We start from the raw sequence: 15,816 nt of genomic DNA, 5'->3' as shown, positions 1-15,816 counted from the left end.
TGGACTTCTGTCTCCCATTTTCAATTGCTTCTGCTGGACGTCATTCCATTCTTTTGGTTTTGGTTTTGCTGTCTTTTGGTTTTTCATTTCCTCCTTCAGTGCTGCTTATGCAGGGTTTTTGTATCCTTGAAGTCAGGATTATCCAGTAACACTCTTAAGGTCATTTCTGTGGTAGAAAGTCTTCTAAAAGACCTTACCAACAAGTGATATGGTGTGGTAGAACAGTACCCTAAGCCCCTCTCCTGCTAAGTTAGGCTAATTTTAACTTGAGATATTGTTAGTGGTGGCTAAGAATTAGAAATCAAAGGAATACCCATCAATTGGGAATGACTACTAAACAAGCTATGGTATATGACTATAATAGAATATTATTGTGCTATAAGAACTGATGAGCAGGAGCACTTCAGAAAAACCTGGAAAAACTTACATAAACTGATGCAAAGTGAAGTGAAGGAACTAGGAGAACATTATACACAGTAACAGCAATAGTGTTTAAAGAAAAATTGAATGACTTAGCTATTCTCAGCAATACAATGATCCAAGAAAATCCCAAAGGACTAATGATGAAGCATACTATACCCCCCTTCCAAAGAAAGAACTGATCTTGTTTGAATAAAGACTAAAACAAGCTATTTTTCACTTTCATTCTCTTTCTTTTATTTAAATATTTTTGAACAAAGAAACTAATATGAGAAATGTTTTACATGACTGCATATGTATTTAAAATTTTTTTTTAAATGTTGACACTATCCTTAGTATATAATGGATTTGGGAGACTGAGACGGGAACCATTGATGGAACTTTCTGGTCACTTGGACACAAAGCAGCCAAGACAGGAGAAGATAAGAACATTCTCTCAGGATTCTAATCACATAATAGAGAATGATCAACATCTACCCAGGAGAGCACATTTAGCTGAATCAAGGCTATATCCTGGATAGTCATCCTTTTGCTGCCTGAATGTTCTTCCCCTACTATGGCCAAGTAAATTTTCTGTTATCTTTTAGATGGACTGAGAGTTTCATTCCCTTACAGTTTTGAATTGAAACTACCCAGAAACTGACCTGAGTCAGAACTCAGCAAATGGTATCATATAAGTTGGCCAGCAAATAGTGCATTTTAAATTAGAATGCAGAGTGTGAGGGGGATGCAAATGATAATCTGGAAAGATACTACAACCAGATTGGGACAGATATTAGAAGCCAATAGAAGGCTAAACAGTCAGGTCCAAATAGTACAAATCAGGAATTTCCTTCTACATTATTATATTATTAATATATATGATATTATTATTTTTATAACTACATTATAATAATGGGGTTTTTGTCCTTCATTCTCGAAGACCATGACATCAAGGAGGTGACGTCATGACAAGCACATGAATTGGATTTGAGTGAGAGAACCAGTAGCCATATTATACCTTCAAATAGTGCACATTCAAATACATGCAACTATATTTTATATTTATTAATATCCTATGTCTCTTCTGTCCTTTGTAGCTAAACTCCTCGAAAAAGTCATCAAAAATAAATGTCTCTGGGCGGCTAGGTGGTGTAGTGGATAAAGCACCGGCCTTGGAGTCAGGAGTACCTGGGTTCAAATCCTGTCTTAGACACTTAATTACCTAGCTGTGTGGCCTTGGGCAAGCCACTTAACCCTGTTTGCCTTGCAAAAAAAAAAAAACCTAAAAAAAATAAATGTCTCTACTTTTTCTCCTCACTTTTTTCAATACTTGATCACTCTATCCTGGTTCTCCTCCTACCCCTTTATCTTTTTCTGGATCCTTTTCCAGATCTCACCTTGTAACCATAGGTGTCCCTCAGAATTCTGTTTTGCACCCTCCTCTCTTCTCCCTCTATGGTGCTTTCCTTGGTGATTTCATGACAACTTCCATGGATTTAATTACCATCTCAGTACTGATGATTCTCAGATCTACCTCTTCTGTTCCAAACTGTCTGCTGGCTTCTAATCTCACATCTCTGTCTTTCAGATATCTCAAATTAGATGACATCTAAAACTAAATATTTCCAAATCAGAACACTGACACTGGCCTCCTTGATGTTCCATAAGCAAGACACTCCATGTCTTTTCTTCATTTCTAGGCATGTTCTCCTGGAACACTTTTTCTTTTCCCTCTGACCCCTGACTTTCTTGGCTTCCTTTAAAGCCCAACTAAAATCCCACTTTTCAGGAAGCTTTTCCAATCCTTTTTAATTCTAGGATACTCTGATTATTTTCTATTTACCCTGTACTTTGCTTGCTTTGTATATATCTGTCTGCATTACATTGTAAGCAACTTCAGTGAGGGCAGGGACTGTCTTTAGTCCCTTTTTTGTATCCTCAGCTCTTAGTACAGTGTCCTACATATAGTAGGCACTTAATAAATATTGATTAGTTGATAAGTTGGCTGACCATTTTAGGGTATTGATTATTCACACTAGTTGTGAACTGGAGATTTTTGAGCAAGGGAGTGACATAATCAAGTTTATGCTTTAGGAATATCCATTTGGCAGAGGTATGGAGGATAGAGCCACACCTAGGACAGCAGTTAGAAGGCTATTTCAATAGTCCAGATGAAAAGAGATAAAGATTTGAATTAGAGTGATAGTAGTGTGAGTAGAGAGAAGCATAGTGATGTAAAAGATATTTTAGAGGATAGGAACAAGATTTGGCAAATGATTGAATGTGCTATGGGAAGGAAAGTTGTTGATGGCCCCTTTAGCAAGTTTGGGTTAGAAGGTCAGTTATGACTACAAAAGAACCTAAGCTCTGGTGACCCTCAAGCTGAAGGCTTTCCATGGAACTCTGATTTGATAATACAACTGTGTCATTTGTGACCTCACTTGTTGATAGCCCGGTTCTTGAACTCCTTGACTTGAGTTACATCCTGCCAAGTTACATCCTGCCCAAATTAGAGTTACATCATTGTTTTTATCCTGTATGCTAATTTTGTGGTTTTCTGCTATTAAAAAACTGTTTGATACTTTCAAAAGACTGCTCTATTAGTTGTCCTGCTAGCACCCCTATCCAAGTGTACACATGTTTGTTTATTTTCTCTCCTGAGCTGAATGAGTCCCCTGGTGGACAGGAGAACAAAATGAGAAGTTCAGGTTAATAGCAATTATTTAGAAGAATGGTTATACCATAGAATAAAATAGTTCAAATTCAGAAAAAAAAGAGAGAATGATGTTGAGTTTGACATCCAGTTTGAAAAATCCAATAGATTAGAGCTAGACAGGTAAAGCTGGGAATCATTTAGGAGGAGGAGGAGGAGGAAGAGGAGAAGGAAAAGAAGAAAAGGGAGAAAGAGAAGGAGGAGGAGGTGGTGAAGAAGATGAGGTCAGTAAGAAAGTGTGGGGAAAGAAGGAAGGGGAGAAGATATCCAGAACTAGTTAAAATTTTCCTAGTCATTACACATTTACACATTTAGATAGCAATTAATAGTGGTATTGGTATATGTGGAATAAGATAAGGAGTCATAGTTTTAAGGAGAGGAGAGAGGAACCATTCAGGAACCATGAATTAGGGAAGAAGGATTTTGATGAAAGAAATTAACTCCAGAATGTTCTGATCAGTCCCTTTCTTAGGATGCCCAGATTTTTCATTGGGTGAGAGGAAACATGACATGGAAAAGAGTGCTAGTCTTTGAATTAGGAGGGTCCTGAAATCAAATACTGCTTGAGACATATACTAGTTATATTCACTTAAACTCTTTTGCCCCCACTTTCCTATCTCATAAGGCTTAAAAGAATGAAACAATTCAACTATCAGCTCTATGCAGATGATTTCCTATATATGTCTCTATATGGTATATGTGTATAAATTAGATATAGCTATATAGATGATGGGGGCAGCAGGTGGCATAGCGGAGTGCTAGGCTTAAAGTTAGGAATACCCAACTTCCCAAGTTCAAATACAGTCTCAGATACTTAAAAAAGAGGAATAGCAATCATGGCCTCTGCCACTAGATTTCATAAATATCTTATAAGTCTTTGAGGTATCATAGTATCACCTAAATGCTGACTTAGTCCAACATTGCTTGACTAGTGATATTCAAGTTTTCCTTCCAGTAAAAGAAAAGACTAAGAGATTTCTGGTCCTTCAACACCAAGTCCAATTTGGGGTGATGATGCAAAAAAGCTGTCTGAATAAGGGCTGTGGAAAAATGATTTTATTTTCCAAAGTCAGCTGATATGCTTTGCCAGTAAACTGGTATCTCAGTTAACAATAATAAACATTTATGAAGTACTGTTAAGATTTGAGAAACAGGGGTGGCTGCGTGGTGCAGTGGATAAAGCACTGGCCCTAGAGTCAGGAATACCTGGGTTCCAATCTGGTCTCAAGACACTTAATAATTACCTAGCTGTGTGGCCTTGGGCAAGCCACTTAACCCCATTTGCCTTTAAAAAAAAAAGAGTTGAGAAACAGGAGGCTGTAGGCAAAACTGCAGATTTAATGACAGTAAGTATACTCTTCACTTTCTATATCCACAAGACTTAAGAGAGAGCAAAGGACTTTCTTTTTTTATATTAATTTTTATTAAAGATATTATTTAAGTTTTACAATTCCCCCCCCCAATCTTACTTCCCTCCCCCCATCCCCCCCACGGAAAGCAATCTGTCAGTCCTTACTTTGTTTCCATGTTGTACCTTGATCCAAATTGGGTGTGATGAGAGAGAAATCATATCCCTAGAGAAGAGACAAGAATTCTAAGAGGTAACAAGATCAGACAATAAGATATCTATTTTTTTTTCTAAATTAAAGGGAATAGTCCTTGAACTTTGTTCAAACTCCACAGCTTCTTATCTGGATACAGATGGCACTCTGCTTTGCAGACAGCCCAAAATTGCTCCCTATTGTTGCACTGATGGAATAAGTGAGTCCTTCAAGGTTGATCATCACTCCCATGTGAGCAAAGGACTTTCATAAGTGGGGGGGGGGGGGAGAAGAAAATGTTCTATGGTTATGTTACCATAGCACAGTCCTATTAGTACTATGAGTATAGTTTGCCCCTTCTTCTATGTCTATTTAAAGAGCTATGTCTCAACAATGATTTTTTAAAAATGAATTCTCAGGGATGGATCTTTCCCACCCACATCCACTAGAACAGATATATATTCTTGAGACTCTTCCATTCTCTTTAAAAATAGACTCAGTCTTTTGCCAAATACCTAGCCAAGCTGGCTACTGCTCTATGTCATCATCACACTCACAGTCCCTTTTAGATTCTCACTGTGTGTGTGTGTGTGTGTGTATGTGTATCTGCATATCTGCATGTGTGTTGTTCCTCACTCCCTATTCAAGACATATCTTTGGCTATAGGTAAGCAGCTAAACTTGGACATGGAATCAGAAAGACCAAAATCCTATTTACTAGCAGTATGACCTTGGACAAATCACTTTAACCTCTGTCATCCTCAGTTTCTTCAAAGGCAGCTACCTTATACCTTTTATTGAGGATCAAATGAAAAGAATATTTATAAAATATTCTGTAAAATTTAAAGCACTATGTAAATATTAGCTATTATTATTATGTGCCCTGAGGACTTTCAGTTAAAATGCTTCCATGATGTATAATAGAGTAGCCCTGTCCAATTTTTCTTGCAGCACTTAAATATTACATCACAAAAAGATTACCATCCAGATTAAATAATGATAATTTAAAAAAACCCAAAGTGAAATTTGAAAACTTAAAGGAAAAAGATTTAGGAAAAAGACAACAAAACTATAATAGTTGTAAACCTCAATGTATTTTTTTCATACTTAAACAAATCTAACAAAAAGCTAATAGGAAAAATCTAAAAACTTTGAATAGGATTTTAGAAGTCAGAAAAGATAGATATTTCACAATTTCTGAATTGCAATAAAAAGGAATATACATGTGTTAGGGCATAAAAAATTACAAAGAAATTTAGAAAAATTAAACATATCCTTTAATTACCCCAATACAATAAAATCATATACAATAAAGTTATTTTAAAGAAAGGATTAAAATTAATTGGACATTAAATAATGTAATTCTAAAGAATTCATGAATCAAGGAAGAAATTATGGAAATAAAAAATTACTTAAATGGCAACTATGAGACATCACACTAAAACTTTTAGCCCTCAGAGTAATCCTGAGTAGAAAATTCATACATAAATATATTTTCATCAACAATATATTTATATATGTATATATATACATATATATTTACACACACAAACATATAAATACACAAATGTGTGTGTACACACACGGAGAGAGAGAATATAAATCCATGAAGACATGAAAATTTAAAAAACTAAAAAAACAATAACTTTTAAATAGAAATAGGAATTCTAAATAACATATATGAAATTAACAAAATTGAAAGCAAAAAACCCCACCAAAACAAACAAAACTCCATTAAACTGACAATTAAACCGAAAAGCTAGCTTTTATAGAAAAAAATAAAATAGAAGAGATAGATGAGTACCTAGTCTGATTTTAAAAGAGGGTAAAACCAAAATGTTGATTTCCAAAAAAAAAAAATTTTAAAAAGTCAATTCTTTAAAAAAGAAGAACAAAGAATATTATTAGAAATTTTTTTTGCTGAATTTTTTTCTTGGGGGGGGGTTAAGAAGAATAGATATCTCTCTCTTGCCCAAGCTAGAACTGCAGAGGCACTTGTGGGCCATCACTGATTTGTTATTAACCTACTACTTCTAACCTGGGCCAGTTTGCCAGCAGCTAACTATATGGCAGACACCTGACTGTCTTTAAATTATTACAGCTCAGAACTTCAAAATTCAAGCAATCCACCAGCCTCAGCCTCTCCAACACCTGAGATTATAGGCATGCAATACCATCTCCAGCTATTTCGATAAATGTTATGCCAACAAAACAAAATGGACAATTTAGGGGCGGATAGGTGGTGCAGTGTATAGAACACCAACCCTGGAGTCAGGAGTACTTGAGTTCAAATCTGGCCTCAGACACTTAATAATTACCTAGCTGTGTGGCCTCGGGCAAGTCACTTAACCCCATTTGCCTTGCAAAAACCTAAAAAAAACCAAAACGGACAATTTAAAAGAAAAGGATAAATATTAGAAAAAAAGTGAATTGCCAATATTATTAGAATTAATAGAGAATATTAATTTCAGAAAAAAGAAATTGAATAAGGCATAATAAATGAATTGCTGAAGGGGGGGGGGGACCCAGAACAAGCTGAATTTACAAGCAAATTTTACCAAACATTCAAAGAAAAATTCATTCCAATATTACACATACTGTTGTAAAAAGAGAAAATTTGAAGATCCTAACCAATTCCTTCTATAAACAAATATGGTCTTGATATTTAAACCAAGTAGGTGAAAATCAGAGAAAGAAAATATAAACCAATATCACTAATGAATATTACCAGAAAAATTTTAAATAAGGTATTAGCAAAGAGGTCATAGCTACACATCAAAACAGTTATGTATTATCATCAGGTAGAATTTATACCAGGAATATAAAGTTCATTCAATATTTTTAAAACTATAAATTGAATAATATATAAATAACCCAAATAATCAAAACCCCATGATTATATCAATAAGAAAAAAAGACAAAATATATTATTCATTTTTGTTCAAAATAGAAAAATGTATAGGAATAAACAGATCTTTATTTAATATGATAAATACTCTTGACTTAACACTGAGCTAGTATTATATGTAATGGAGATAAACTAAAGGCTTTGGGGGCAGCTAGGTGATGCAGTCATTAGAACACCAACCCTGGAATGGCCTTAGTCACTTAATAATTACCTAGCTTAATAGTTACTTAATATTAATATTACTTATTTAATATTAATAATTACTTAATATTACTTAATAATTACTTGACAAGTCACTTAACCCCATTGCCTTGCAAAAAACAAATAATTAAACTTTTCAATCTAATCAGAGATGTTCATTTATTATTGAACACAGTGATAAAAATGCTAGCTAAAAAAGAGGGAAAAAAAGAAATTGAAATTTTGTATTTTTCAAATGACATGACTGTCCATATTAAGAATCCTAGAAAAATTAACTGAAAAATATAATTCCATCAAAGTAGCAGGATATAAAAGAAACCAAAGAATTCATCATTCTTCCTAAATATTACCAACCCAAACCAGTAGGAAGAATGTTAAAGAGAAATTCAATTCAAAATATCTACTAAATGTATGAAATATCTAGGAGTCTATCTTCTAAAACAGTCATGAATACAACAATCAGAACACTGTACAGAAAAAAAGACAAACATTAGCAGAAGAGATATTAATTGCTTATGGTTTGGGCATGATGATACAAAAAAATAGCAATACTACTTAAATTTATTTATAAGTATTGTATCTATTAAAAGAAGCAGGTAGATGGATCAGTAGATAGAATGTTGGATTTGGTGTCAGGAAAATAGATTTCAAATCCAGCCCCACTTATATTCTAGCTGTGTGATCCTAGGCAAATCATTTACCCTATTTTAATTCACTGGAGAAGGAAATAGCAAACCACTCCAATACCCTTGCCAAGAAAACCTCTACTATCCATAGGGTCATGAAGAATTGGACATGACTCAAAAAGAACAACAAATGTCAAATTTATTAAATGTTTACTTTGTAGAGCAAAGAAAAATTAATAAAATTCATCTGAGTGAATAAATGAAGAATCACTGAAATCCTGAAAAAAAAAATGGAGAGAAGGGAATCTTAAAGTACCAGATCTCAAACTCTATTACAAAGCAATAATCATCAACAATTTGATAGTTTAAAAGTTTTGTTTTGTTTTTTAAAGAACAGATTGTGATCCAAAAGCAATGAATATCATTAGCATAGTGTTCAAAAAAAAAAATTAAAGGATCTCAACTACTGAAGTTAGAACCTACTATTTAATGAAACTGCTAGGAAAATAGGAAAGTTTTCTATCAGAAATTAAGATTAGATCAATATCTCACACTATATATTAAAATAAGCTACAAATAGATATATAATCTAGATATAAAGAGTCAGGTCAAATATAATTGGAGAAGAATGGAGATATACTTTCATAATTATGAATTGGAAAAGATTTCTTGACCAAAGATAGAGAGGATAACAGGAAGTTAAATCAACAATTTCTTAGTACATGAAACTGAAAAGGTTTTGTACAAGTAAAACCAATTAAGACACAATTAAGTAGAGGAAAAATTATTAGCAATTATTTCAAGTAAAGATTTGATATCCACTGTATTTAAGGAACAGATTTAAATATATAAAAAGAAGATCCATTTCCCAATATATCATTTGAGAACAGGCAGTTATCTCATTATCTTTCTCAAAAAAAATCCCTTCCTTTTCTTCCCAATTTTTGTTCAAGGTACTACTGTCCCCTCAGGCAGACTCACAAACTAGATATCATTTTCAACTTCTAATCGCTCTTCCTCCCTCCTCCATTTCTAATCAATTGAATTGGATATATAACATCTGTCCTACACAACCCTTTCTCTCCCCTGACACTGCCACCACTCTGATGCAGACCTTTATCTCACACCTAGATTTATGGAAATAGCCTATTAGGATGCATCCAAAAACAAAAAGCAAAAAAAAGATGAACTACATGAACTAAACTGGAGTAGAACCAGGAGAACATTGTATACAGTAATAGCAATATTGTATGAAGATCAACTGTAAATGAACTATTCTCAGCAATTCAAGTAATTCTAAAGGATTTATGAAAAATGCTATTCATCACCAAGGAACTGATGGAATCAGACTACTAGAAGCATATTATTTTTTACTTTATTTTTCATGATTATGTATTTTCTTTTGCAACATGGCTAACATAGAAATATGTTTTATATGACTGCACAACTATCTATATTAAATTGCTTACCATTGGGGGCAGCTAGGTGGCACAGTGGATAGAGCACCAGCCTTGGAGTCAGGAGTACCTGAGTTTAAATCTGGCCTCAGACACATAATAATTACCTAGCTGTGTGGCCTTGGGCAAGCCACTTAACCCCATTGCCTTGCAAAAACTAAAAAAAAAAAAAATTGCTTACCACCTCTACCATCTCAGGAAGAGGGGAGAAGAGGGAGGAAGAAAGAGAATTTAGAACTCAAAATTTTTTAAAAAATAATTAAAATTTGTTTTATATATATATATATATATATTAGAAGATATACATTCATATAATAGTTATACGTATAAATATGAAAATAAATAACTCACTGATTAGTTTCCCTCCCTCAAGTCTCTCTCTAATCTAGTCCATCTCCACTCAGTTGTCAAATTGATCTTCCTAAAACTCAGATCTGGTCATATCACTTCTCTATTCAATAAGTTCCAGTGGCTCCTTAATCACTTCCAGAATCAAATATAAAATTCTCTGTTTGGCTTTAAAACTAATAGATTTTAAAGTTTCTATAATCTTGCCCCTTCCTTTTCAATCTTCTTACACTTTACTCCAGCTTCTATGAACTTTGCACATCCTTCTTGATATTCTGAGAACATAATACTCCAGTTTTGTTTCTCTCTCCTTATCTCAACTTCCAGGGTTCCCTGGCTTCAATCAAGTCATAAGAGTCCTACCTTCTGCAAAAGTCTTTCTTACACCTCACACCTCTCAGACTGGCCAATATGACCAGAAAGGACAATGATCAATGTTGGAAGCGATATGGGAAATCTGGGACACTAATACATTGTTGGTGGAGATGTGAACTCATCCAACCTCTCTGGAGAGAAATGTGGAATTATGCCCAAAAGGTAACCAAAATATGCATACCCTTTGATCCAGCAATACCACTACTGGGTCTATACCCCAAAGAGATTGTGAAAAAAGGGTAAAAACACCTTACAAAAATGGCATAGCAGCCTTGCTTGTGGTAGCAAAGAATTGGAAATTAAGTAAATGTCCTTCAGTTGGGGAATGGCTTAACAAACTGTGGTATATGTATTTCATGGAACACTATTGTTCTATTAGAAACCAGGTGGGATGGGAATTCATGGAAGCCTGGAGGGATTTGCATGAACTGATGCTGAGAGAGATGAGCAGAAACAGAAAAACATTATATACCCTAACAGCAACATGGGGGTGAGGACCAACCTTGATGGACTTGCTCATTCCCTCAATGCAACAATCAGGGACAATTTTGGTGTATCTGCAATGGAGAATACCATCTATATCCAGAGAAAGAATTGTGGAGTTCGAACAAAAACCAAAGACTATTATTTAGGAGGGGAAAAAAACCTGTTATCTTACTATGTAATTCTGCTATCTTCTATACTTTATTTTTCTTTTTTGAGTATATGATTTCTCTCTCATCACATTCAACTTATATCAATGTATGTCATAGAAACATTGTAAAGACTAACAGACTACCTTTTGTGGGGGGGGAAAGATTAGGGGAAAAATTGTAAAACTCAAAATAAATAAAACCTTAAAAAGTCTTTCTCAGTCCTCCTTAATTAGTGCCTTCCCTCTCAGATTATCTTCAATCTATTCTGTATATATCTTGTTTGTATGTAGTTTTTGCAAGTTTTCTCCTCTTTATGAGCTCTTTGAAAACAGGGACTGTTTTGTTTTGTATCAAAATTATTCATAGCATTTTCTTAAAGCTTTTTTTTTCTTTCCAATGAGATGTTCAGATTTTGAGACCTATCAGACATTGATGGGGAGGTCACTAGGAAATGACCCTTCAAAAAGACATTGTCTTCACCTCAGGGTTGAGAAGCAAAGAGACTGTCTATATAAAAAAACTATCAAGTTCTTTTTTCTTTCCTTTACTTTCACTTAGTCTGATATCTGAGAGTGGGGAGAGACTTGGGAAGAGTTGACAGAAGGAAGTAATGCATATAATTAAAAGGCAGTTGTGGGGGTGGCTAGCTGGCACTGGATAGAGCACTGGTCCTGGAGTCAGGAGTACCTGAGTTCAAATCTGACCTAAGACATTTAATGATTACCTAGCTGTGTGGCCTTGGGTAAGCCCATTACCTTGCAAAAAAACCTTTAAAAAAAAAGGCAGTTGTGACCCAAAAGATGTCAAAAGAAGAAATGATTCAGGAAGAACTTTGCATTCAACAATGCAATGAAATACAGAATATACAGTCTTGAGTTGAGATGGTGTTTAACTGGTCCAGAAATATCTAATGTCTAACTTCCTAAAAAAAATTCCAGGGTCTGATTTTCTGACATTTTTGTAGGTAGTTCCCAGAAATGTCTAGACTTGATAATCTTAAAGGTGGAGTACCTAGTCTCCTGTACCTAGAACAAAATAATGACCGACTTAAAAAAATATTCATAGCAGCTCTTTTTGTAGTGGCAAAGAATTAGAAATTGAGGGAATGTCCATCAAGTGGGGAATAACTGAACAAGACACTATTGTTCTTTAAGAAATCATGAGAGATAGGATTTCAGAAAAGCTTGGAAAGACTTGCATAAATTGACACAGAGTGAAATGAGCAGAACCAGAAGAACATTATACACACTAACAATAACATGGGATGATGATCAACCATAATAGACTTGTTCATTTCAGCAGTACAATAATCAAAGACAATTCTAAAAGACTTGTAATGGAAAATACCATCCATATCCAGAAAAGGAACTGTAGAGTTTAAATGAAGACCAAAGTTTATTATCTTCAATTTTTAAAAGTTGTCTTATGTATTATGTTTTTTGTTTTGTTTTTCACAAGGTAATGGGGTTAAGTGACTTGTCCAAGGTCACACTTGCCCAAGCCAGGAAATTATCAAGTGTCTGAGGCTGGCTTTGAACTCAGGTCCTCCTGACTCCAGGGCTAGTACTCTATGCCACCTACCTGCCCCTTGTCTTATGTATTATGATATTTTTTTTGTCTGTTTTCTTTCCTCTATTTGAATTTGATTCTTCTCTCAGAACACAATCAACATGCATCTATGTTTAGCATGGTTACAAATGTGGAACCTCTATTAGACTTTCTAACAGGGTAAGGGGGAGGGATAAGAGAGAGGGAGAAAAATGTAAAATTCAAAACCTTAAAAAAAATGATTGGTAAAAACTACTGTTGCTCATAGTTGGAAAAGCAAACAATAAAATATTTTTTAAAAAACTTTCTTTGTATCTCCAGTCCCTGACAAATAGTAAGAGCTTAATAAATGCTTGTTAACTTATCAAAAGAAGAAATCCAAGCTATTGACAACCATATGAAAAATATGTTCAGAATCACCAATAAATGAAATGCAAATTTAAAACAGCTCTGAGGGTTTTACCTCCCACCCACCAGATTGGCAAAGATAAAAAAAAAAAACGAAAAAAGATGTCAATTGTTGGAAATGTTGTGGGAGGACAGGCATACTGATGCACTATTGGTGAAGCTGTTCAGCTCCATTCTGGAAAGTAATTCAGAACTATATCCAACAAGTCACTAAACTGTCCCTAAACTTTGACTCAGCCATATCATCACTAGGCATATACCTCCAAACAGATCAAAGACAGAGGAAATATTCAAAAATATGTACAAAAATAGCAATACTTTTTGCTATAACAAAACCTGGAGATAGCTATCAATTGGTGAGTGGATGAACAAATGATGGATATAAATGTAATGGAATATTATGGGTGCTATTAGGAAAGATAAAAGGAAATAATCCAGAGAACTGAGGTCAGAGGAGGATAAGAATACAGATGGTATTCTCCATCATGGATTCCCCAAAGTTGTCCCTGATTGTTGCACTGAGGGAATGAGCAAGTCCATCATGGTTGGTCCTCACCCCCATGTAGTACAAAGTTTTTCTGTTTCTGCTCATCTCACTCAGCATCAGTTCATTCAATAATTTCATCTTTCCCTCAAATACATGCCTCTTCCTAACGTGCCTGTTTTTGTTGAAGACACCACAATCCTTCTGGTCACTCAGATTTGAAATTCAGTCATCCTTGCTTTTTCACATTCCCTCATTCAACCCAACCTTCAAATAGTTGCCAACTATTATCAACTCTTACTTCCACAATATATCTTAAATTTAATCCCTTTTCAATACAGTCTTTACTTTACTTCAAGGATAAGAATAGTTTAGGGAATTCCTATTTCAGGAAACTCCTCGTATCAGTGTAGGCCAGTATGAGGCTAAATAACTTGCCTAGGGAATCAGTATGTGTCAGAGGCAGAACTTGAACCCAGGGTTTCCTGACTTCAAGGTCAGCTCTCTATCCAATATTCAAACATTGTACAGCATCCTCTCTTACGTAATGAATGTGAAAGAGGGAAAGGGGAGGGGGAAGAGGGATAGGAAAGAATGGGAAGAGAGACAGAGACAGAGAAACAGAGACAGAGAAACAGAGACAGAGAGAGACAGAGACAGACAGAGACAGAAATGTAGACTCAGAGAAAGAGATAGAGACAGAGATAGAGACACAGAGAGAGAGACAGAGTGAGAGAGTTCAGTGAAACCTTTTTTTTAAAAACCTCACAGAAGAGAATAGAAGATATTTGAGGAGAGAAACAGAATAGCTTTGACATTAATACATTGAGTTTTCATATCTATTTTTAAAAAAGCTATTTAGAGATTTGGGGTTTCATATAAAGTCCTCTTTTTCTATTCTTCAATGTATAATTAAATATTCATGTTGGTGGTGTTTGTGAGGCTCAGATTAATGAAAATTTTTTAAAGTATTTTTTAAATACCATTTATGACCTGGGAATTCAAACCCTCTCCCTTGTACCATCCTAACTCCACATTATTCTATCACTGTGTCTCAATCTTCCCAGCCAGTCCTTCAATTGATTCTACCATTCCCTCAAGCTATAGGTATATATTTCTTTTCCCTTTCATAGCCAAAGGACTAGAAAAAGCTTTCTACACTCATTGCCTTTACTGCTCCTCCCAATTGTTTCTCCAACTCCTTCCAAACCAGTGTTCTCTTCCAGATTACCAATGATATCTTTCTTAAATGCAGTCTTTTCTCAGTCCTTAACATTGTTTACTTGACTCAGTTGACTAACATTACCTATTGAGTCCTCTCTCTTTTATGAGTTGTCATGACAGTATTCTCTTTTGACTCATCTCTTTTCTTATTCGGTTTACTTTGCTGGTTATATCAACAGTGTCTCACCTCATAACTGTGAATGACTCCCAAGGCTCTGTCCTGGGCTCTCTTCTCTTTTCTATATATACCTCCTCAGTGATCTCATCAGCTCCTGTGGATTCAAATATCATCTCTATGCAGATGACTCCCAAATTTGTATATCCAGAACTAATCTCTCTCTAGGTCTCCAAACCCACACCAATATTAGCTTTTCTGATTAGACATTTTTAAATGGATGTCCTGAAGGTATCTCAAACTGAACAGTTCAAAATAACTCCATCTTTCTCTCAAATGAATGCCTCTTTCTAACTTGCTTGTTTCTGTTGAGGGCACCACAATCCTTCTGGTCACTCAGATCTGAAATTCAGTCATCCTTGCTTCTTCACATTCCCTCACTCAGCCGAATCTTCAAATAGTTGCCAACTATTATCAACTCTTACTTCCACAATACTTCTTAAATTTAATCCCTTCTCAATACAGTCTTTACTTCAAGTCATTTTCACCCCTTGTCCATACTACTGGTCTCTCTGCTTCAAGCTTCTAGGTGGCACAGGGGTCTGTAGTCAGGAAGATGTGAGTTAAATCCAGTCTCAAATATAACAGACCTTCTGCCTCTGCCTCAGTTTCCCCATCTGTAAAATGAGGATAATAATAGTACCTATCTCCCCAGGGCTGTTTTAAGGATGAAATGAAATCATAGTGGGTGCCTAATAAATGCTTGTTTCATTCTTTCCTTCTCCAATCCATCTTCCACATGGCCATAGCATAGATCTAACCATGTCATTCT

At 35.0% G+C, this 15,816-nt stretch overlaps 1 protein-coding gene across 2 annotated transcripts in view; it reads right to left on the bottom strand.

Moving 5' to 3' along the window:
* Positions 1 to 15,816, bottom strand: part of RAB15 (RAB15, member RAS oncogene family) — a 50,997-nt gene that overhangs the window by 33,953 nt on the left and 1,228 nt on the right. The window contains exon 2 of one of the 2 annotated variants that reach the window (XM_074236106.1): positions 15,057 to 15,141. The exons of the other annotated variant lie outside the window; for it this stretch is intronic. The gene's annotated coding sequence lies outside the window, so the exon portion shown is untranslated. The remainder of the gene's footprint in view (positions 1 to 15,056; positions 15,142 to 15,816) is intronic. 2 annotated transcript variants of the gene reach the window in all.

This window comes from Macrotis lagotis, chromosome 4 (genome assembly GCF_037893015.1).
Source record: "Macrotis lagotis isolate mMagLag1 chromosome 4, bilby.v1.9.chrom.fasta, whole genome shotgun sequence".
Taxonomy (NCBI): domain Eukaryota; kingdom Metazoa; phylum Chordata; class Mammalia; order Peramelemorphia; family Peramelidae; genus Macrotis; species Macrotis lagotis.
The sequence above is the reverse complement of the archived record's forward strand: the minus strand, read 5'-3'. Positions and strand labels throughout refer to the sequence as shown.